The sequence below is a fragment of the Oncorhynchus clarkii genome, chromosome 23 (genome assembly GCF_045791955.1).
Source record: "Oncorhynchus clarkii lewisi isolate Uvic-CL-2024 chromosome 23, UVic_Ocla_1.0, whole genome shotgun sequence".
Classification (NCBI taxonomy): Eukaryota; Metazoa; Chordata; class Actinopteri; order Salmoniformes; family Salmonidae; genus Oncorhynchus; species Oncorhynchus clarkii.
In genome coordinates this window covers 38,484,123-38,509,321 of record NC_092169.1, presented here as the reverse complement: position 1 = coordinate 38,509,321, position 25,199 = coordinate 38,484,123, and the positions used below count along the sequence as shown (strand labels likewise).

The 25,199-nt window shown below is 45.5% G+C and overlaps 1 pseudogene; it reads left to right on the top strand.

Annotated features, from left to right (window-relative positions):
- LOC139381285 (transformation/transcription domain-associated protein-like) overlaps window positions 1–25,199 on the top strand; it is a 188,171-nt pseudogene that overhangs the window by 87,055 nt on the left and 75,917 nt on the right.

The window sequence follows — 25,199 nt, the reverse complement described above, 5'->3', positions numbered from 1 at the left end:
ATATTGCACAAATCTGGCCTTTATGGAAGAGTGGCAAGAAGAAAGCCATTTCTTAGAGATATCCATAAAATGTGTTGTTTAAAGTTTGCCACAAGCCACCTGGGAGACACACCAAACATGTGGAAGAAGGTGCTCTGGTCAGATGAAACCAAAATTGAATTTTTTGGCAACAATGCAAAACGTTATGTTTGGCGTAAAAGCAACACAGCTCATCACCCTGAACACACCATGCCCACTGTCAAACATGGTGGTGGCTGCATCATGGTTTGGGCCTGCTTTTCTTCAGCAGGGACAGGGAAGATGGTTAAAATTGATGGGAAGATGGATGGAGCCAAATACAGGACCATTCTGGAAGAAAACCTGATGTAGTCTGCAAAAGACCTGAGACTGGGACAGAGATTTGTCTTCCAACAAGACAATGATCCAAAACATAAAGCAAAATCTACAATGGAATGGTTCAAAAATAAACATATCCAGGTGTTAGAATGGCCAAGTCAAAGTCCAGACCTGAAACCAATCGAGAATCAGTGGAAAGAACTGAAAACTGCTGTTCACAAATGCTCTCCATCCAACCTCACTGAGCTCGAGCTGTTTTGCAAGGAGGAATGGGAAAAAATTTCAGTCTCTCGATGTGCAAAACTGATAGAGACATACCCCAAGCGACTTACAGCTGTAATCGCAGCAAAAGGTGGCGCTACAAAGTATTAACTTAAGGGGGCTGAATAATTTTGCACGCCCAATTTTTCAGTTTTTGATTTGTTAAAAAAGTTTGAAATATCCAATAAATGTCGTTCCACTTCATGATTGTGTCCCACTTGTTGTTGATTCTTCACAAAAAAATACAGTTTTATATCTTTATGTTTGAAGCCTGAAATGTGGCAAAAGGTCGCAAAGTTCAAGGGGGCCGAATACTTTCGCAAGGCACTGTATTTAATACCATTTCACTGATTCTACTCCACTCCATGAGCCCGTCCTACCCAATTAAGGTGCCTCCAACCTCCTGTATTATATCCCCTTTCTAAATAGAGGCTGAATATCTTTGGTGAACAGTTGTTTTCATCTCCACCTCCAACCTGAAGTACTTCACCAAGGGGACGACAGCTGAGTTATTAGCTCGCAAAGGCATCTTCCTGGCCCAGATCAACAAGTGTGTGCTCATCTATACTCACTCTTCGGGTTGACTTGGTGACAGGCTCACTCTTCGTGTTGACTTGGTGACAGGCTCACTCTTCGTGTTGACTTGGTGACAGGCTCACTCTTCGTGTTGACTTGGTGACAGGCTCACTCTTCGTGTTGACTTGGTGACAGGCTCACTCTTCGGGTTGACTTGGGGACAGGCTCACTCTTCGGGTTGACTTGGGGACAGGCTCACTCTTCGTGTTGACTTGGTGACAGGCTCACTCTTCGGGTTGACTTGGTGACAGGCTCACTCTTCGGGTTGACTTGGTGACAGGCTCACTCTTCGGGTTGACTTGGTGACAGGCTCACTCTTCGTTTTGATTTGGTGACAGGCTCACTCTTCGTGTTGACTTGGGGACAGGCTCACTCTTCGTGTTGACTTAGTGACAGGCTCACTCTTCGGGTTGACTTAGGGACAGGCTCACTCTTCAGGTTGACTTGGGGACAGGCTCACTCTTTGGGTTGACTTGGTGACAGGCTCACTCTTCGGGTTGACTTGGGGACAGGCTCACTCTACAGGTTGACTTGGTGACAGGCTCACTCTTCGTGTTGACTTGGTGACAGGCTCACTCTTCGGGTTGACTTGGGGACAGGCTCACTCTTCGGGTTGACTTGGGGACAGGCTCACTCTTCGTGTTGACTTGGTGACAGGCTCACTCTTCGGGTTGACTTGGTGACAGGCTCACTCTTCGGGTTGACTTGGTGACAGGCTCACTCTTCGGGTTGACTTGGTGACAGGCTCACTCTTCGTGTTGACTTGGTGACAGGCTCACTCTTCGTGTTGACTTGGGGACAGGCTCACTCTTCGTGTTGACTTGGTGACAGGCTCACTCTTCGGGTTGACTTAGGGACAGGCTCACTTTTCGGGTTGACTTAGGGACAGGCTCACTCTTTGGGTTGACTTGGTGACAGGCTCACTCTTCTGGTTGACTTGGGGACAGGCTCACTCTTCAGGTTGACTTGGGGACAGGCTCACTCTTCAGGTTGACTTGGTGACAGGCTCACTCTTCAGGTTGACTTGGGGACAGGCTAACTCTTCAGGTTGACTTGGGGACAGGCTCACTCTTCAGGTTGACTTGGTGACAGGCTCACTCTTCGGGTTGACTTGGTGACAGGTTCACTCTTCGGGTTGACTTGGGGGACAGGCTCACTCTTCAGGTTGACTTGGTGACAGGCTTACTCTTAAGGTTGACTTGGTGACAGGTTCACTCTTCGGGTTGACTTGGGGACAGGCTCACTCTTAAGGTTGACTTGGTGACAGGCTCACTCTTCAGGTTGACTTGGTTATCGGCTCCATTTATAATCTCTGACACTTATTTCTAACCGTGTCATCAACACGCGCCTGTGTCTACACTATGTTCTCACTGCAAAGGGTGTCTTTAGAGCAGACAGACAGACAGACAGACAGACAGAATCACACATACACAAAAAAACATGTAGCACACACACACAACCCCCTCTGTACCCTACTCCAATCTCTCTTTCACACACACACACACACCGCTTCCCCCTCACCTCTCAGCACCAACTCATCTCATCAGCCCTGACATGATGGTGGTGCCCCACAGGGTGAAAGACAATTTGGGGATGGCTATTAAATATCTGCGCCCGAATAATTAACTCACTGGCAATTTACTGGAATCAGCAGAAATTAGCCTAGCCTCAGCAGTAGGGCCCTAATGCAGTCATTAAGAACACACACACACACACACACACACACACACACACACACACACACACACACACACACACACACACACACACACACACACACACACACACACACACACACACACACACACACAGACACACCACAACACACTCTCACTCTGCGGGAGTATGAACAGCGTGGTTCAGACCTGGGGAAGAGGTTTGGGGCATAAAGTTAGGTGGTGTGTGTGTGTGACTTGACACACGGCTGGGCGTTTCTCCCCGCTCCACTCTACTCCCTCCTCAGCCCGCTCCCCTCTCCCCTCATCCCATTCCCTCTCTTCACTCTCCTCTCTAGCTCCTCTCTCCTCTCGCCTCTCTCCGCTCCCCTCTTCTCCCGCTCCTCTCCTCGCCCCCCCTCTACCCGCTCTGCTCCCGCTGAGGAGAAACTGTTTATGTGCTTTAACACGGCCAATGTGACTGTAGGGGCCTGGCTCAGACTCCCACAGCAATCAGCCTCCACGTTCCTTTATCTCAATGCCAAATAGGTTTTTATAATAACACATTACAATTGATTGGCCTGGGAGCTATTTTACACTAGGTGTGTTTACTCCTCACGGTTTGATGTGTGAAACTTCTCCCAAAATGATGGGGTTGTTTGACTAAGCCCTGTTGAGCTTTTGTTCTGTTGACAGACAAGTGGCTTTATTTTGACTGAGGGACATGTTTATTTTTTATGGGGTGCCTTCCCATTATTCCTTAATCAAGTCCCAAATGGGGTGTACAATTATTATGGTTTATGGCTTACAGGGGAGGAGGATGCTTCAAAAGTGACGGATGGTTGAACATATTTTTCACAGTCTGCATAGCACAACAGTCAAACGTAGGTGTCTCTTTATGTGTGTGTCTGCTTAATGTTTAACCTATAAAAGGAACACTTGAGCTGTGAGTTCTAGATTTTGGAAGCAGGATAAGGAATCCTCAAGGATTCCCAAGTTTATCTGCATTGGTTTCTCTCTAAGCTGTAGCCTCTTCTGCGTTTAAGCTTATTCTCAGATCCAGTATACAGAGCCATAACCTGCTTTGTGACATGTTGATGAAATGTTGTGATGCTTTTAAGCTGCAATGCCACTGTGCTATTAAAGCTCATTGATCAGCTCTCTGTGATAACGTGAGACTGACTTTGACGTACTTCACCACAGTAAAAGCTCCTGACCTTCACTGGCATACAAGTCATGATACATTAAGACCTGCACAGAAGTCATGCTACATTAAGACATTCACAGAAGTCATGCCACATTGAGTCTTTCACAGAATCCATGCCACATTAAGTCCTTCACAGAAGTCATGCTACAGTAAGTGCTAACGGTGGGAGGAGAGCCTTGTAGATGAAGAGGGGAAGATGAATCCCCCTTCTCTCTCTCTCAACATACTCCCAGATCTATTTCTCCTTCTCTTGCTTCCTCTCCCTCTCCCCATTCCTCTCCATAGTCCCCTCCCCTCTTTCTCCTTCTCTTGCCATTCCCCCTTCCTCCCCACTCCTCTATCCTCCCTTCTCCGTCTCCATCTCCCTCTCCTTCCTCTCCATAGTCCCCTCCCCTCTTTCTCCTTCTCTTGCCATTCCCCCTTCCTCCCCACTCCTCTATCCTCCCTTCTCCGTCTCCATCTTCTTCTCCTTCCTCTCCATAGTCCCCTCCCCTCTTTCTCCTTCTCTTGCCATTCCCCCTTCCTCCCCACTCCTCTATCCTCCCTTCTCCGTCTCCATCTCCCTCTCCTTCCTCTCCATAGTCCCCTCCCCTCTTTCTCTGTCTCTTGCCATTCCCCCTTCCTCCCCACTCCTCTATCCTCCCTTCTCCGTCTCCATCTCCCTCTCCTTCCTCTCCATAGTCCCCTCCCCTCTTTCTCCTTCTCTTGCCATTCCCCCTTCCTCCCCACTCCTCTATCCTCCCTTCTCCGTCTCCATCTTCTTCTCCTTCCTCTCCATAGTCCCCTCCCCTTTTTCTCCTTCTCTTGCCATTCCCCCTTCCTCCCCACTCCTCTATCCTCCCTTCTCCGTCTCCATCTCCCTCTCCTTCCTCTCCATAGTCCCCTCCCCTCTTTCTCCGTCTCTTGCCATTCCCCCTTCCTCCCCACTCCTATATCCTCCCTTCTCCGTCTCCATCTCCCTCTCCTTCCTCTCCATATCCCCCTTCCTTCTTACTCTCTTCATTACTCCCCCTCTCCTTCAGGTCAGAGGAGGCTAACAAGGTGTTATCGGTGGTGGTCCAGATGCATGATGTCTTAGTGAAGGCCTGGGCCATGTGGGACGACGACCTGGAGAACATCTTCATTAAGGAGCACCAGCTGCACATGTGTGTGTCCGCCCTCACCTGCTACCTGCATGCCTGCCTACAACAGAACGAGAGCAAGTCACGTAAGTACCTGACTTAGTTCTCCCCACTACTGCTTGTGTGATCCAAGCAAACACAGATGAGCTAGAGTAATATCCCTATATTAGGCACAGCTACTGGTAATATTCCAGTTTATACCTCATGATGCACAGCTACTGGTAACCTTCCAGCTTTTTGAGGTACAGCTACTGTCAGAGGTCACCAAGTGCAACATAGCTTAAGCGTATAAATCAGCTAGAAAGATGTGTCGGCATCGGGTAATTGTCTCTGGCCCCCTCCAGTTAGGGGGAGTGATGAGCTCTACAGCAGAGTTAAACAACTCAATCGCTGGTTGAAAACTGTTTTCTGTCCCTTCCAAAAGATAGAATTTGTAGATAATTGGCCCTCTTTCTGGGACTCACCCACAAACAGGACCAAGCCTGGCCTGCTGAGGAGTGACATACTCCATCCAAGCTGGAGGGCTGCTATCATCTTATCTATGAACATAGACAGGGCTATAACTCCTCCAGCTCCACAATGAGATAGGGTGCAGGCCAGGCAGCAGGCTGTTAGCCAGCCTGCCAGCCTATGTTGAACATAATAAACGGCTGCCTATCCAACGGATGTGTACCAAACTCACTAAAAGTTGCAGTAATTAAGCCTCTCTTGAAAAAGTCAAACCTTGACCCAGAAAATATAAAAAACTATCAGCCTATATCGAATCTTTCATTCCTCTCAAACATTTTAGAAAAAGCTGTTGCGCACTCACTGCCTTCCTGAAGACAAACAATGTATACAAAATGCTTCAGTCTGTTTTTCACCCATTCATAGTACTGGGACTGCACTCGTGAAGGCGATACATTTCCTTTTAATGGTGTCAGACCAAGGCTCTGCATCTGTCCTCGTGCTCCTAGACCTTAGTGCTGCTTTTGACACCATCGATCACCACATTCTTTTGGTAAGATTGGAAACCCAAATTAGTCTACACTAACAAGTTCTGGCCTGGTTTAGATCTTATCTGTTGGAAAGATATCAGTTTGTCTCTGTGGATGGTTTGTCCTCTGACATATCAACTGTAAGTTTCGGTGTTCCTCAAGGTTCTGTTTAAGGACCACTGTTTGTTTTCTCTATATATTTTACCTCTTGGTGATGTCATTCGAAAACATTATGTTAACTTTTACTGCTATAAGGACGATACACAGCTGTACATTTCAATGAAACATGGTGAAGCCCCAAAATTTCCATCAATAGAAGCCTGTGTTTCAGACATAAGGAAGTGGATGGCGGCAAATGTTTTACATTTAAACTTGAACAAAACAGAAAAGCTAGTTCTAGGTCCCAAGAAACAAAGAGATCTTCTGTTGGATCTGACAATTAATCTTGATTGTTGTACAGTCATCTCAAATGAAACTGTGAAGGTCCCCGGTGTTACTATGGACCCTGATCTCTCTTTTGGCAAACAGATCAAGACTATTTCAAGGACAGCTTTTTTCCATCTACATATCATTGCAAAAATCAGAAACTTTCTGTCCATAAACAATGCAGAAAAGCTAATCCATGCTTTTGTCACTTCTAGATTAAACAACTACAATGCTCTACTTTCCGGCTACCCGGATAAAGCACTAAATAGACTTCAGTTATTGCTAAACACGGCTGCTAGAACTTTGAGTAGAACCCCAAAATGTGATCATATGACTCCAGTGCTAGGCTCTCTACACTGATGGATAGGATAGGGCTGATTTCAAGGTTGTACTGCTAACCTACAAAGCATTACATGGGCTTGCTCCTACCTATCTCTCTGATTTTGGTCCTGCCGTATATACCTACACGTACACTATGGTCACAAGACGCAAGCTTCCTTATTGTCCCTAGAATTTCTAAGCAAACAGCTGAAGGCAGGTCTTTCTTCTATAGAGCTCCATTTTTATGGAATGGTCTGCCTATCCATATGAGAGATGCAGACTCTGTCTCAACTTTTAAATCATTATTGAAAACTCATCTCTTCAGTAGGTCCTATGATTGAGTGTAGTCTGGCCAAGGGGTGTGAAGGTGAACGGAAAGGCACTGGAGCGACAAACCGCTTTGCTGTCTCTGCCTGGCCGGTTCCCCTCTCTCCACTGGGATTCTCTGCCTCTAACCCTATTATGGTGGCTGAGTTGCTGGCTTACTGGTGTTCTTCCATGCCGTCCCTAGGATGGGTACGTAACTTGAGTGGATTGAGTCACTGACGTGATCTTCCTGTCTGGGTTGGCGCCCCACTCGGGTTTGTGCCGTGGGGGAGATCTTTGTGGGCTATACTCAGTCTTGTCTCAGGGTAGTAAGTTGGCGGTTTGAAGATATCCCTCTAGCGTTGTGGGGGCTGTGCTTTGGCAAAGTGGGTGGGGTTATATCCTGCCTGTTCGGTCCTGTCCGGGGGTATGGTTGGATGTGGCCACAGTGTCTCCTGACCCATCCTTTTCAGACTCCAGTATTTATGCTGCAATAGTTTGTGTGTCAGAGAGCTAGGGTCAGTCTGTTATATCTGGAGTGTTTTTCCTGTCTTATCCGGTGTCCTGTGTGAATTTAAGTATGCTCCCTCTAAATCCCTCTCCATTCCCTCTCGGAGGACCTGAGCCTTAGGACCTTGCCTCAGGACTACCTGGCCTGATGACTCCTTGCTGTCCCCAGTCCACCTGGTCATGCTGCTGCTCCAGTTTCAACTGTTCTGCCTGTGGCTATGGAACCCTGACCTGTTCACCGGATGTCCTACCATGTCCCGGAATTGCTATTTTCGACTCTCTCTCTACCGCAGCTGCTGTCTCTATCTCTGAATGCTCGGCTATGAAAAGCCAACTGACATTTACTTTTGTGGTGCTGACCTGTTGCACACTCTACAACCATTGTGATTATTATTATTTTTATTTGACCCTGCTGCTCATCTATGAACGTTTGAACATCTTGGCCATGTACTGTTACAATTTCCACCCGGCACAGCCAGAAGAGGACTGGCCACCCCTCAGAGCCTGGTTCCTCTCTAGGTTTCATCCTAGGTTCCAGCCTTTCTAGGGAGTTTTTCCTAGTCACCGTGCTTCAACATCTGCATTGCTTGCTGTTTGGGGTTTTAGGCTGGGTTTCTGTATAGCGCTTTGTGACATCGGCTGATCTGAAAATGGCTTTATAAATACATTTCATTGATTGATTGATTGAGCTACAGGTAACCTTGCAGTTTCTACCTCACATGAGGCACAGATACTGGTAACCTTCCAGCTTCTACCTCATATGAGGCACAGCTACTGGTAACCTTTCAGCTTCTACCTCATATGAGGCAATGCTACTGGTAACCTTCCAGCTTCTACCTCATATGTCACAGCTACAGGTAACCTTCCAGCTTCTACCTCATATGACACAGCTACTGGTAATATTGCAGCTTCTACCTCATGAGGCACAGCTACTGATAATCGTGCAGCTCCTACCTCATGAGGCACAGCTACTGCTAACCTTGCAGCTTCTACCTCATGAGGCACAGCTACTGGTAACCTTCCAGCTTCTACCATATATGAGACACAGCTACTGGTAACCTTGCAGCTTCTATGAAGGACAGAGCTCTAGCCAACATGTGGCTATGCAACTGCTAATATTATGGGTAACAAACGGTGTGTTTCTTTAAATTTCACCTTTATTTAACCAGGTAGGCCAGTTGAGTTCTCATTTACAACTGTGACCTGGTCAAGATAAAGCAAAGCAGTGGGACTAAAACAACAACAACAGAGTTACACATGGGATAAACAAACGTACAGTCAATATCACAATAGAACAATCTGTATACAGTGTGTGCAAATGAAGTAAGGCAATAAATAGGCCAATAGTGGCGAAGTAATTACAATTTAGCAGATAACACGAGTGATGTATGTGCAGATGAGGATGTGCAAGTAGAAATACTGGTGTACAAAAGAGCAGAAAAACAAAAACAAATATGGGGATGAGGAAGATAGTTGGTTGGATGGGCTATTTACAGATGGGCTGTGTACAGCTGAAGCGATCGGTAAGCTGCTCTGACAGCTAACGCTTTAAGTTAGTAAGGGTTAATAAGATATAGTCTCCAACTTCAATTATTTTTGCAATTCGTTCCAGTCATTGGCAGCAGAGAACTGGAAGGAAAGGCTGCCAAAGTAGGTGTTGGCTTTGGGGATGTCCAGTGAAATATACCGGAGCACGTGCTACGGGTGGGTGCTGCTATGGTGACCAGTGAGCTGAGATAAGGCAGAGCTATACCTAGCAAAGACTTAGAGATGACCTGGAGCCAGTGGGTTTGGCGAGGAATATGTAGCGAGGACCAGCCAACGAGAGCATACAGGTCGCAGGGGTGGGTAGTATATGGGGTTTTGGTGACAAAACAGATGGTACTGTGATAGACTGCATCCAGTTTGCTGAGTAGAGTGTTGGAGGCTAATTTGTAAATGACATCGCCAAAGTCAAGGATTGGTAGGATAGTCAGTTTTACGAGGGTAAGTTCGGCAGCATGAGTGAAGGAGGCTTTGTTTGCGAAATAGGAAGTCGATTCTAGATTTAAATTAAACTTTGGATTGGAGATGCTTAATGTGAGTCTGGAAGGAGAGTTTACAGTCTTGCCAGACACCTAGGTATTTATAGTTGTCCACATATTCTAAGTCAGAACTGTCCAGAGTAGTAATGCTGGACGGGCGGGCAAGTGCGGGCAGTGATCGGTTGAAGAGCATGCATTTAGTTTGACTTGCATTTAAGAGCAGTTGAAGGCCACGGAAGGAGAGTTGTAATGGCGTTGAAGCTTGCACCTTTACCTGTGAAGGGCTCACACACAGATGAACAGGAAGACTCTTGTGAAGTTTAACTCCCACAAATGGTTCTCGGCGTGTAGGAGTTGTGTTCATCAGCCTTTATTTAGACTAGGTTCTCCAAGATAACTCAAAATTGAGTATTTAGTGGAAGCACTTTCTTTTTCTGTTCCACCGAGTGGAGCATCCATGTCAAAGAAAGACCATCTATTCTTCACCACCAATCACTGCCATAGTCTCCTTTAATCTCATGCTTCGCTTAGACTGACCCAAACTAACAACAATACCAGACCACACCGCACAGCCTCAGCTCAGACTGTCCCTCACTAACAACCAGACCAGACCACACAGCCCAGCCTCCTCTGTGGTACCAGAAAGAGTAATGGACAGTTGTAGCCAATAGTCCTACAGCAAAAGCTATTGAAGATGGATTATATACGGTGGTGTTAGATCACTGTTCTCAGAAATACATTATGTATACAAAAGTATGTGGATACCTCTTCCAATAAGTGGATTTGGCTATTCCACCCACACCTGTTGCTGACAGGTGTATAAAATAAATCACACATCCATGCAATCTCTATAGTCAAACATTGGCAGTAGAAAAGCCTTACTAAAGAGCTCAGTGACTTTCAACCAGGCACTGTCATAGGATGCCACCTTTCCAACAAGTCAGTTCATCAGCTGTAAATTCTGTTATTCTGAAGTGGAAACGTCTAGGATCTACAACGGCTGAGTGGTAGGCCAACCAAGCTCACAGAACGGGCCGAGCAGCCACACACAAGCCTAAGAACATCATATGCAATGCCAAGCGTCGTCTGGTGTAAAGCTCGCCGCCATTGGGCTCTGGAGCAGTGGAAACATGTTCTCTGGAGTGATGAATCATGCTTCCCCATCTGGCAGTGAATCTGGGTTTGGCGGATGCCAGGAGAACGCTACCTACCCCAATGCATAATGCCAACTGCAAAGTTTGGTGGAGGAGGAATAATGGTCTGGGGCTGTTTTTCATGGTTTGGGCTAGGCCCCTTAGTTCCAGTGAAGGGACATGTTAACGCTACAGCATACAATGACATGCTAGACGTTTCGGTGCTTCCAAATTTGTGGCAACAGTTTGGGGGAAGGCCCTTTCCTATTTCAGCATAACAATGCCCCCGTGCACAAAGCGAGGTTCATTGCCCAACATCAGTGCCCTACCACACTAATGCTCTTGTGGCTGAATGGTAGCAAGTCTCCGAAGCAATGTTCCAACATCTAGTGGAAATCCTTCCCAGAAGACTGGAGGCTGTTATAGCAGCAAAGAGGGGACCAACTCCATATTAATGACCATGATTTTAGAATGAGACATTTGACGAGCAGGTGTCCACATACTTTTGGTCATGTAGTGTATGTCCAGATAAGATAACGTAGTTGATCTTCCTTGGGTGATGGTGGACTGGACAATAGCATATAATGCACTAAATGGGCAATAGGCTGTCATTAAGATGAAGATGGCCTGTATTAAAATTGAAAGACTAACAGGACAACAGTCTCTCCCTCTCCAGTATGTGCTATTATATTGTCCACCACACAAATACTGTAATCACCTTTCACAGAAATAATCACAGGCCATTCCATTTCCTATGGGTTGGCGTTTCTGGGGATGAACATTAAACGATGCACTCACACACAAAGATAGGGGGGTCTGTTGCCCTTGGTATTGTATGAAGAGATGAGATGGCTGGCTGGGGCATGGTAACTGCGTTGTGTCCCAAATGGCACCCTATTCCCTATGTAGTTAACTGTTTTTGGCCAGGGCCCCTAGGGCTCTGGTCAAAAGTAGTGCACTATATAGAGAATAGGGTCCCATTTGGGACGCAGTCTGGGTGTGGTCCTGGTAGCGTTATCAGTTATCATACACAAGCTGTGTGGCCTGTCTGGCTGGTTGAAAGGGGTAGAGGGCCAGGAGGGTGGAGGGGCTGGGGGGGGGGGTATATTTACATCAACAGTCCCCCCCAGGAGGGAGTTCACCTACTCAGTGACCCCTCTCTCTACTCCCCTTCTCAAAGTGGCTAGAGCTTGCCAAGAAAGCAACCTCCCCCTCTCCCGTTCACTGTTCATGTGTGCCACTGATCTTAGCTGCAGAGATGGTCCGGTGATGATACTACAGGCAATTAAGCCCTCTAGTTACCATTGAAATGTTGATGACAACCTCCCTCTAACGGTGTCACTATTCTCACCCCCCCTCTCTATCTCTCTCTCCTGCCCTTTTTCATCCCTCCATCCCCAGGTGCTGTGGCTGCTGAGTTTCCATGACAAGAACACCCTGGCGGATGCTGTGGACAAGTACTGCATCGGGGTGCCGCCCATTCAGTGGTTGGCATGGATACCACAGCTCCTGAACTTCCTGGTGGGGTCATAGGGCAAACCCCTGCTCAACCTCATCAGCCAGGTACGTCAATCTGTCTACTACAACATACCTGTGACCACCCACAACACACCTGTACCCACAGAGATCCTATTGAATTAAGTTCTAATATATAATTCTATGCCTGTGGTCACCTCACGTCCATAGAATAAGCCCATCTGTCTACAGCACACCCCATTAGAATTAGAAATCTACAGTATAAAAAGGAAGGTAAGCGTTGCTAGGGTACACAATAATAGATCTTTGTAGACTGGTAGTCTTTGGCAAAGGGGTTCATTGGTTAATTAACAAAACAAAACGAGGAGGACCAAAGCACTCTTCCGTATATAGTGTTTCTCAACTTTCTCAACTTTTTTGTACCAGGGACGGGCAAGCTGTGGACCTTCCTGTACCACAAGCAATCAGCCCTCCCCTCCTCATCACTCTTAAATGTGATTTTTTCCCCATATGTATCTGTCCATGTGTGTCTGTGTCCGTGACTGAGGGGAAAGGGGTGTGTGTGCGCATAAGAGTGCCGCCATGTCAGCCTAATAAAGATAGATTAACAGCAATCAGTGCCAGAGTGGTCTCTCTCTAGCACTTTGGATTTATCAAATTAACCATTCCTATTCCTCTCCTCTCATTTATTGGCTTCCCCCTCTTCCCCTCTCTCCAGTGAGCCTTTTCAAATGATTTATGGAAGGAATGATTATTAAGTTCATATCAAACGCATCTGCAGTGCAGGAACAGAGCTGCAAATTAAAGTAGGTGACTAATTTGCTTTCCGTTAATTAAGTATTATTTAAAGTGGCGTGAGCTTCAAAGAGTAGTTGGCTACGTCAAACACCCCTCATCCAGCCGGTAGAGTGGGAAATGGGAGAGAAGGAGGGAGGAGGAGAAGTAGGGAATGAAGAGAGAGGGAATAGAGAGTGTGAGAGAAGGGAGAGCAAAGAGTCGAGAGAGCAGTTGTAAGGCCTAATTGACAGCACACCACCTAAGTAAGTTTGGATGCCAGTTAGGGTTTGGGTTGGATGCCAGTTAGTATCTGTCTGATCTCAGAATCTGCCTGTAGCACTCTGAGTGGAAACACACCATATTAAGGATAGTTAGTCAATCCCACGTCAAGTGCTTAATGGAATAGAAATATGGCTTTGTTAGTTATTAAATCAGGCTTCCTCAACCTTTTTTTGATCCAGCGTTCCCTTTACCTATTACATGAGTGGAGAGACATCAAGGAGAGGTTTTTTAATGTCTTTTGGCGTTTGGTATTTGGGGAGTGAATGGGTGAGGCCTTTCCCCCCTCCTCATGCCTCCTCGCCCTGTGATAAGTGAAGGGTAAAAGGTTGAGTGTCTTTCTGTAAAATAAAAAAAGCAGCAAAGCACCTTTTAAATAGATGGAAGCCTTTATCTCAGCGATGCTGAATAATTTAGTGTTTCTCCGTAAGATTCAGGTGCATGACGGGATGTTTTAAAAACGGACAGTGAAATATTAATGAAGGTTAGCCCTGAGAGGTAGAGGAGAGATGAATCACAGCGTTAACATTCCTTTAGACAATCTAACACCCCTCCTCCTCACCCCCTCCAAAATATGACATCCTTCATCGCCTGATCTCAACTTCCTCTCCTTCTTCCTCCTTTCATCTTTAATCTGCCACTTAAGGTTACAAGCTTCACTCCATCAATCTACGTGAGTGTGTGCACGTGGGTGTAGTGGGATTTTTGGATTAGCGGAAACCTTTTGTTAACATGATAGCAATGTTTTAAAATGTTTGTCTTTTCATTTTGTGAAAGCAAGGAAGAGTCGCCTTCCCTTGCTTGTAGTAGCTAGCTGGCAGCCTAGCTAGATGGTTTCACCCTGGATAAAAATGTAGCAAGCTAGCTAGCCTTTTTAGCTTCCCACATCTCTGGCAAATAATATTATACTTGCTGGTGTAACATAAAACATTTCCCCAGTTTGATATGCTGCTTGTGTATACATTCCCATATCAGCTAAAAATAAAATAAAAAGCACATGGCTAGCTAGATCAAATCTAAATGTATTCATCACAACAGGTGTAGACTTTCCCATGAAATGTTTACTTATAAGCCCTTTCCCAACAATGCAGAGTTAAAAAGTACGATTTTTTATTTTGAAAATAACAAAAAAAATACAATTAAAAAGGAAATAGTAACACAATAACAATAACAAGGCTGTAGAGTACTGGTACTGTGGTACGAGGTAGTTCACCATTTCCTGCTACAAGCCCAGCTTCAGACGCAATCGTTAGGCAAGGTTCATTTCAGTGTAGGAAAGGATAAAACAGCGTCTGTGCCACCAGTAAGTACAGATAGTAACGTTAGTATAAATCCCCTCGCACGGTCCCCGCAGCCGGACAACGTTCTCACGGTTTCTGGAAGGAAATGCTGTAGGAATGCTGTAGGAAGCCACAAATTGAAAACTCTAGTCATTGGCGACTCCATTACCCGCAGTATTAGACTTAAAACGAATCATCCAGTGATCATACACTGTTTACCAGGGGGCAGGGCTACCGACGTTAAGGCTAATCTGAAGATGGTGCTGGCTAAAGCTAAAACTGGTGAGTGTAGAGAGTATAGAGATATTGTTATCCACGTCGGCACCAACGATGTTAGGATGAAACAGTCAGAGATCACCAAGCGCAACATAGCTTCAGCGTGTAAATCATCTAGAAAGATGTGTCGGCATCGAGTAATTGTCTCTGGCCCCCTCCTAGTTAGGGGGAGTGATGAGCTCTACAGCAGAGTCTCACAACTCAATCGCTGGTTGAAAACTATTTTCTGCCCCTCCCAAAAGATAGAATTTGTAGATAATTGGCCCTCTTTCTGGGACTCACCCACAAACAGGACCAAGCCTGACCTGCTGAGGAGTGACGGACTCCATCCTAGCTGGAGGGGTGCTCTCATCTTATCTACCAACATAGACAGGGCTCTAACTCCTCTAGCTCCACAATGAAATAGGGTGCAGGCCAGGCAGCAGGCTGTTAGCCAGCCTGCCAGCATAGTGGAGTCTGCCACCAGCACAGTCAGTGTAGTCAGCTCAGCTATTCTCATTAAGACCGTGTCTGTGCCTCGACCTAGGTTGGGCAAAACTAAACATGGCTTGTGTTCGCTTTAGCAATCTCACTAGGATAAAGACCTCCTCCATTCCTGTTATTATTGAAATAGATCATGATACCTCACATCTCAAAATAGGGCTACTTAATGTTAGATCCCTTACTTCAAAGGCAATTATAGTCAATGAACTAATCACTGATCATAATCTTGATGTGATTGGCCTGACTGAAACCTGATGAATTTACTGTGTTAAATGAGGCCTCACCTCCTGGCTACACTAGTGACCATATCCCCCGTGCATCCCGCAAAGGCGGAGGTGTTGTTAACATTTACGATAGCAAATTTCAATTTACAAAAAAAAATGACGTTTTCGTCTTTTGAGCTTCTAGTCATGAAATCTATGCAGCCTACTCAATCACTTTTTATAGCTACTGTTTACAGGCCTCCTGCGCTATATACAGCGTTCCTCATTGAGTTCCCTGAATTCCTATCGGACCTTGTAGTCATAGCAGATAATATTCTAATCTTTGGTGACTTTAATATTCACATGGAAAAGTCCACAGACCCACTCCAAAAGGCTTTCGGAACCATCATCGACTCAGTGGGTTTTGTCCAACATGTCTCTGGACCCACTCACTGTCACAGTCATATTCTGGACCTAGTTTGTCCCATGGAATAAATGTTGGGGATCTTAATGTTTTTCCTCATAATCCTGGACTATCGGACCACCATTTTATTACGTTTGCAATTGCAACAAATAATCTGCTCAGACCCCAACCAAGGAACATCAAAAGTCATGCTATAAATTCACAGACAACACAAAGATTCCTTGATATCCTTCCAGATTCCCTCTGTCTACCCAAGGACGCCAGAGGACAAAAATCAGTTAACCACCTAACTGAGGAACTCAATTTAACCTTGCTCAATACCCTAGATGCAGTTGCACCCCTAAAAACTAAAAACATTTCTCATAAGAAACTAGCTCCCTGGTACACAGAAAATACCCGAGCTCTGAAGCAAGCTTCCAGAAAATTGGAACGGAAATGGCGCCACACCAAACTGGAAGTCTTCCGACTAGCTTGGAAAGACAGTACCGTGCAGTATCGAAGAGCCCTCACTGCCGCTCGATCATCCTATTTTTCCAACTTAATTGAGGAAAATAAGAACAATCCGAAATTCCTTTTTGATACTGTCGCTAAGCTAACTAAAAAGCAACATTTCCCAAGAGAGGATGGCTTTCACTTCAGCAGTGATAAATTCATGAACTTCTTTGAGGAAAAGATTATAATTATTAGAAAGCAAATTACGGGCTCCTCTTTAAATCTGCGTATTCCTTCAAAGCTCAGTTGTCCTGAGTCTGCACAACTCTGCCAGGACCTAGGATCAAGAGAGACACTCAAGTGTTTTAGTACTATATCTCTTGACACAATGATGAAAATAATCATGGCCTCTAAACCTTCAAGCTGCATACTGGACCCTATTCCAACGAAACTACTGAAAGAGCTGCTTCCTGGGCAGGCCCAGTGCATCAAAGCTGGGACCGAGAGACTGAAAAACAGCTTCTATCTCAAGGCCATCAGACTGTTAAACAGCCACCACTAACACTGAGTGGCTGCTGCCAACACACTGACACTGACTCAACTCCAGCCACTTTAATAATGGGAATTGATGGGAAATTATGTAAATATATCACTAGCCACTTTAAACAATGCTACCTTATATAATGTTACTTACCCTACATTATTCATCTCATATGCATACGTATATACTGTACTCTATATCATCGACTGTATCCTTATGTAATACATGTATCACTAGCCACTTTAAACTATGCCACTTTGTTTACATACTCATCTCATTTGTACATACTGTACTCGATACCATCTACTGTATCTTGCCTATGCTGCTCTGTACCATCACTCATTCATATATCCTTATGTACATATTCTTTATCCTCTTACACTATGTACAAGACAGTAGTTTTGGAATTGTTAGTTAGATTACTTGTTATTACTGCATTGTCGGAACTAGAAGCACAAGCATTTCGCTACACTCGCATTAACATCTGCTAACCATGTGTATGTGACAAATAAAATTTGATTTGATTTGATTTATGTTGAACATAATAAACGTCTCTCTATCCACCGGATGTGTACCAAACTCACTAAAAGTGGAAGTAATAAAGCCTCTCTTGAAAAAGCCAAACCTTGACCCAGAAAATATAAAAAACTATCAGTCTATATTGAATCTTCCATTCCTCTCAAAAATTTTAGAAAAGGCTGTTGCGCAGCAACTCACTGCCTTCCTGAAGACAAACAATGTATACGAAATGCTTCAGTCTGGTTTTAGACCCCATCATAGCACTGAGACTGCACTTGTGAAGGTGGTAAATTACCTTTTAATGGCATCAGACCGAGGCTCTGCATCTGTCCTCGTGCTCCTAGACCTTAGTGCTGCTTTTGATACCATCGATCACCACATTCTTTTGGAGAGATTGGAAACCCAAATTGGTCTACACGGACAAGTTCTGGCCTGGTTTAGATCTTATCTGTCGGAAAGATATCAGTTTGTCTCTGTGAATGGTTTGTCCTCTGACAAATCAACTGTAAATTTTGGTGTTCCTCAAGGTTCCGTTTTAGGACCACTATTGTTTTCACTATATATTTTACCTCTTGGGGATGTCATTCGAAAACATAATGTTAACTTTCACTGCTATGCAGATGACACACAGCTGTACATTTCAATGAAACATGGTGAAGCCCCAAAATTGCCCTCGCTAGAAGCATGTGTTTCAGACATAAGGAAATGGATGGCTGCAAACTTTCTACTTTTAAACTCGGACAAAACAGAGATGCTTGTTCTAGGTCCCAAGAAACAAAGATCTTCTGTTAAATCTGACAATGAATCTTAATGGTTGTACAGTCGTCTCAAATAAAACTGTGAAGGACCTCGGCGTTACTCTGGACCCTGATCTCTCTTTTGAAGAACATATCAAGACCATTTCAAGGACAGCTTTTTTCCATCTACGTAACATTGCAAAAATCAGAAACTTTCTGTCCAAAAATGATGCAGAAAAATTAATCCATGCTTTTGTCACTTCTAGGTTAGACTACTGCAATGCTCTACATTTCCGGCTACCCGCATAAAGCACTAAATAAACTTCAGTTAATGCTAAATACGGCTGCTAGAATCCTGACTAGAACCAAAAAATGTGATCATATTACTCCAGCGCTAGCTTCCCTACACTGACTTCCTGTCAAGGCAAGGGCTGATTTCAAGGTTTTACTGCTAACCTACAAAGCTTTACATGGGCTTGCTCCTACCTGTCTCTCTGATTTGGTCCTGCCATACATACCTACACGTACGCTACGGTCACAAGACGCAGGCCTCGTAATTGTCCCTAGAATTTGTAAGCAAACAGCTGGAGGCAGGGCTTTCTCCTATAGAGCTCCATTTTTATGGAACTACCCATATAAGAGACGCAAACTCGGTCTCAACCTTTAAGTCTTTACTGAAGACTCATCTCTTCAGTGGGTCATATGATTGAGTGTAGTCTGGCCCAGGAGTGGGAAAGTGAACGGAAAGGCTCTGGAGCAACGAACTGCCCTTGCTGTCTCTGCCAGCCCGGTTCCCCTCTTTCCACTGGGATTCTCTACCCCTAACCCTATTACAGGGGCTGAGTCACTGGCTTACTGGGGCTCTTTCATACCGTCCCTGGGAGGGGTGCGTCACCTGAGTGGGTTGAGTCACTGATGTGATCTTCCTGTCTGAGTTGCCCCCCCCCCCCCCCCCCGGAGATCTTTGTGGGCTATACTCAACCTTGTCTCAGGATGGTAAGTTGGTGGTTGAAGATATCCCTCTAGTGGTGTGGGGGCTGTGCTTTGGCAAAGTGGGTGGGGTTATATCCTTCCTGTTTGGCCCTGTCCGGAGAGGTGTCCTCGGATGGGGCCACAGTGTCTTCTGACCCCTCCTGTCTCAGCCTCCAGTATTTATGCTGCAGTAGTTTATGTGTCGAGGGGCTAGGGTCAGTTTGTTATATCTGGAGTACTTCTCCTGTCCTATTCGGTGTCCTGTGTGAATTTAAGTCTGCTCTCTCTAATTCTCTCTTTCTCTCTTTCTTTCTCTCTCTCTCTCGGAGGACCTGAGCCCTAGGACCATCCCTCAGGACTACCTGACATGATGACTCCTTGCTGTCCCCAGTCCACCTGGCCATGCTGCTGCTCCAGTTTCAACTGTTCTGCCTTATTATTATTGGACCATGCTGGTCATTTATGAACATTTGAACATCTTGGCCATGTTCTGTTATAATATCCACCCAGCACAGCCAGAAGAGGACTGGCCACCCCACATAGCCTGGTTCCTTTCTAGGGAGTTTTTCCTAGCCACCGTGCTTCTACACCTGCATTGCTTGCTGTTTGGGGTTTTAGGCTGGGTTTCTGTACAGCACTTTGAGATATCAGCTGATGTACGAATTGCTATATAAATACATTTGATTTGATTTGATTTGAGCTAATAATGAGGCTCCAGAGTACTGGTACTGGGGTACGAGATAGTGAGGTTATAACGAGGCTCTAGAGTACTGGTACTGGGGTACAAGTTAGTGAGGTTATAACGAGGCTCTAGAGTACTGGTACTGGGGTACAAGGTAGTGAGGTAATAACGAGGCTCTAGAGTACTGGTACTGGGGTACGAGGTAGTGAGGTAATAACGAGGATCCTGAGCACTGGTACTGTGGTACGAGGTAGTGTGGTAATAAAAAGGCTATATACATGGAGTACTATACTGGGGTATGAGGTAGTTGAGGTGATAACTAGGCTATATGCAAGGAGTACTGGTACTGGGGTACGAGGTAGTTGATGTATAACGAGGCTATATACAAGGAGTACTGGTACCGAGTCAATGTGCAGGGGTACGAGGTAATTGAGGTAATATGTACTGTAAATGTTGGTAGGGGTATAGCATTTCCTCATCTCCCACCCCTTCTAATTCAACTAGCCTCGATGCTCCTTCATCTTTTTCCCCTGCCCCGCTACAAAGTTTCTCCCTGCAGGCGGTCACTGAGTCCGATGTGCTAAAAGAGCTCCTTAAACTTGACCCCCCAAAATAATCTGGGTCAGATGGTATAGACCCTTTCTTCTTTAAGGTTGCTGCCCCTATAATCACCAATCCTATCTCTGACCTTCTTAACCTGTCTCTCCTCTTGGGGAGGTTCCCATTGCTTGGAAGGCAGTCACGGTTAGTCCTTCTTAACCTGTCTCTCCTCTTTGGGGAGGTTCCTATTGCTTGGAAGGCAGTCACGGTTAGTCCTTAACCTGTCTCTCCTCTTTGGGGAGGTTCCCATTTCTTGGAAGGCAGTCACGGTTAGTCCTTTATTTAAAGGGGGAGATCAAGCTGATCCAAGATGGCGTAGCAGTGCAGAAGTTGTTTGTCGTTCTCCCGTGTACATTTTTCCATTTTTAAATTAAATATACCTTCTGGCAACCTCACTCAATGTGATATGGATCTGCTATTTTTAGACCTTATTGCCAGAATCTCCATCTGAAGCTAGCCATCAGAAGCTAACCAGCTAATTAGGTACTAGCTATTAAGTAATTGTTAGCCACTGCTAGTGGCCTTTACCTTTTGCACAGACACCAGTTGCTGGATAATAATTGCCAGCCTGCCACTATCGGACTGTTTTTAGCCACTACAACACTGGATTCCTGGGTAAGCCCTGGACCATTAATCCTGATCATCACAGCTAGCTAGCTGCCACCGAGTGGCCCAGCCCCGAAGCTAGCCTTAAGCCAGGCCCATCTCCAGGCCTGCTCATTGGACCCTATGATCACTCGGCTACACAGCTGATGCCTCCCGGACTCTTCGCTAACACGACTAGAATCTACTACACCACAGGATTCTTGCCGTAAGCTCTGGACCTTTGCATCGGATCATCACTGCTAGCTAGCTGCTACAGAGTGGCTATAGTGGCTAACGCCCTTGTCCCAAAGCTAGCACCAGTTAGCCGCGAGCCAGGCGCATCTCCCGGCTAGCAATCGAAATTACTCCAGCTACAATACCTCTTTTGTCAACTGGCCTGGACCCTTTGTCGATACGGAGCCCCACCGTTCCATCACAGCTGGTCTGCCAACGTAATTCCATCCATTGTGCCCTCAACCGACCTTTGCCCGACGTCGGAGCAGACGCTTCTACTAGCCCTGGCCTGCTAACTTTTTTTTTTGAACGCCGTGTCTCCCGCTTGCTAGCGTAGTAACTACTACCTAGCGGCTTCCCTGTTTCATCTATTGCTGTTCACTGGATCCTATGATCACTTGGCTACATAGCTGATGCCTGCTGGAGTGTTCTCATTTGTTGACTTCTGTAACCGTAAAAGCCTTGGTTTCATGCATCAGAAGCCTTCTCCCTAAGTTTGTTTTAGTCACTGCTTTAGCACACTCCACCAACCCTGATGTCCTTGCCGTGTCTGAATCCTGGCGTAAGAAGGCCACCAAAAATTCTGAGATTTCCATCCCCAACTACAACATTTTTCTTCAAGATAGAACTGCCAAAGGGGGAGGAGTTGCAATCTACTGCAGAGATAGCCTGCAAAGTTCTGTCATACTTTCCAGGTCTATGCCCAAACATTTCAAGCTTCTAATTAAAAAAATGAATCTCTCCAGAAATAAGTCTCTCACTGTTTCAGTCTGTTATAGACCCCCCTCAGCTCCCAGCTGTGCCCTGGACACCATGTGTAAATTGATTGCCCCCCATCTGTCTTCAGAGTTTGTTCTGTTAGGTGACCTAAACTGGGATATGCTTAACACACCCCGGCATTCCTACAATCTAAGCTAGATGCCCTCAATCTCACAAATGATCAAGGAATCCACCAGGTACAACCCTAAATCCCTAAACATGGGTAACCTCATAGATATTATCCTGACCAACTTGCCCTCTGAATACACCTCTGCTGTTTTCAATCAGGATCTCAGCAATCACTGCCTCATTGCCTGCGTCAGCTATGGATCCGCTCTCAAACGACCACCCCAAATCACTGTCAAACGCCCCCTAAAACACTTCCGTGAGCAGGCCTTTCTCATCGACCTGGCCCAGGTATCCTGGAATGATATTGACATCCCATCAGTAGAGGATGCCTGGTCATTCTTTAAAAGTAATTTCCTCACCATCTTAAATAAGCATGTCCCTAAGAACAGATATAGCCCTTGGTTCACTCCAGACCTGACTGACCTAAACCTGCACACAAAAACATCCTGTGGCGGACTGCATTAGCTTTCGAATAACCCTCGCGATATGCAACTTTTCAGGGACTACAGGAAATTTGCATCCTGTAGCTCTAACTCCAAAATGTTTTGGGACACTGTAAAGTCCATGGAGAATTAGTGCCCACTGCACTGATGCTAGGAAACACTGTCAACGCCGATAAATCCATGATAATCAAGAATTTCAATAAGCTCTTCTCTCCGGCTGGTCATACTTTCCTCCTGACTACACCTACCCAAGCCAACAGCTCCGCACCCCCCGCAATAACTTGCCCAAGCCTCCCCAGCTTCTCCTTCACCCAAATCCAGATCGCAGATGTTCTGAAAGAGCTGAAAAACCTGGACCCATACAAATCAGCTGGCCAAGACAATCTGGACCCTCTCTTTCTAAAAACTTTCCATCTCCATGGTTGCAACACCTATTACCAGCTTGTTCAACCTCTCTTTCGTGTCGTCCGAGATCCCTAAAGATTGGAAAGCTGCTGCGGTCATCCCCCTCTTTAAAGGGGGTGATACTCTAGACCCAAACTGTTACAGACCTATATCCATCCTACCCTGCCTTTCCAAAGTCTTCAGAAGCCAAGTTAACAAACAGATAACTGACCATTTCTAATCCCACCGTACCTTCTACGCTGTGCAATCCGGTATCCAAGCTGGTCAAGGGTGCACCTCAGCCATGCTCAAGGTCCTAAACAATATCATAACCGCCATCGATAAAAGACAGTACTGTTCAGCCGTCTTCATCGACCTGGCCAAGGCTTCTGACTGAACGTATTCTTATCGGCAGACTCAACAGCCTTGGTTTCTCAAATGACTGCCTAGTCTGATTCACCAACTACTTCTCTGATAGAGTTCAGTGTGTCCTACCGGAGGGCCTGTTGTCCGGACCTCTGGCAGTTTCTATGGGGGTACCACAGGGTTCAATTATCGGGACGACTCTCTTCTCTGTGTATATCAACGATGTCGCTCTTGCTGTGGGTGATTCTCTGATCCACCTCTATGCAGACGACACCATTCTGTATACATCTGGCCCTTCTTTGGACACTGTGTTAACAAATCTCAAAACGAGCTTCAATGCCATACAACTCTCCTTTCGTGGCCTTCAACTGCTCTTAAACGCTAGTAAAACTAAATGCATGCTTTTCAACTGGTCGCTGCCCGCACCTGCCCGCCCGTCCAGCATTACTACTCTGGACGGTTCTGACTTAGAATAGGTTGACAACTACAAATACCTAGGTGTCTCGTTAGACTGTAAACTCTCCATCCAGACTCACATTAAGCATCTCCAATCCAAAATTAAATCTAGAATTGGTTTCCTATTTCACAACAAAGCCTCCTTCACTCATGCCGCCAAACATACCCTTGTAAAACTGACTATCCTACCGATCCTTGACTTCGGCAATGTCATTTACAAAATAGCCTCCAACATTCTCCTCGGCAAACTAAGTGCAGTCTATCACAGTGCCATCCGTTTTGTCACCAAGGCCCATATACCACCCACCACTGCATCCTGTATGCTCTCATCGGCTGGCCCTTACTACATATTCGTCGCCAGACCCGCTGGCTCCAGGTCATCTATACGTCTTTGCTAGGTAAAGCTCCGCCTTATCTCAGCTCACTGGTCACGATAACAACACCCACCAGTAGCATGCGCTCCAGCAGGTAAATTTCACTGGTCATCCCCAAAGCCAACATCGCTGAAGGTGGAGATTTAAATTTCCCTCACTAACTTTAAACATCAGCTATCTTAGCAGCTTACTGATCGCTGCAGATGTACACAGCCCATCTGTAAATAACCCATCCAATCTACCTACCTCATCCCCATATTGTATTTATTCACTTTTTTGTTCTTTTGCACACCAGTATTTCTACTTGCACATCATCATCTGCACATCTATCACTCCAGTGTAAATTTGCTAAATTGTAATTACTTCGCTATTATGGCCTATTTATTGCCTTACATCCTCACACCATTTGCACACACTGTATATAGACTTTTTTCTATTGTGCTGTTGACTGCACGTTTGTTTTTTCCATGTGTAACTCTGTGTGGTTGTTTGTGCCGCACTGCCTTGCTTTATCTTGTTCGGGTCGCAGTTGTAAATGAGAACTTATTCTCAACTGGCCTACCTGGTTAAATAAAGGTGAAATTAAAAAATAAAAATGTAAAACTGTTATAGACTTATTTCTATTTTGCCCTGTGTTGGAAAAACTTGTCAACTTGATGTCTACAGTATTCTTTTGGGTATGCAATCTGGTTTTCACTCCGGTTATGGATGTGTCACTGCAACCTTATAGGTACTCAATGATGTCACAATTGCCCTTGATTCTTAGCAATGTTGTGCTGCTATTTTTATTGACTTTGCCAAAGCTTTTGATACGGTAGACCATTCCATTTTTGTGGGCCAGCTATGGAGCATAGGTGCCTCTGAGGCGTCTTTGGCCTGTTTTCTGACTACCTCTCTCATAGTGCAGTGTATAAAGTCAGAACATCTGCTGTCTC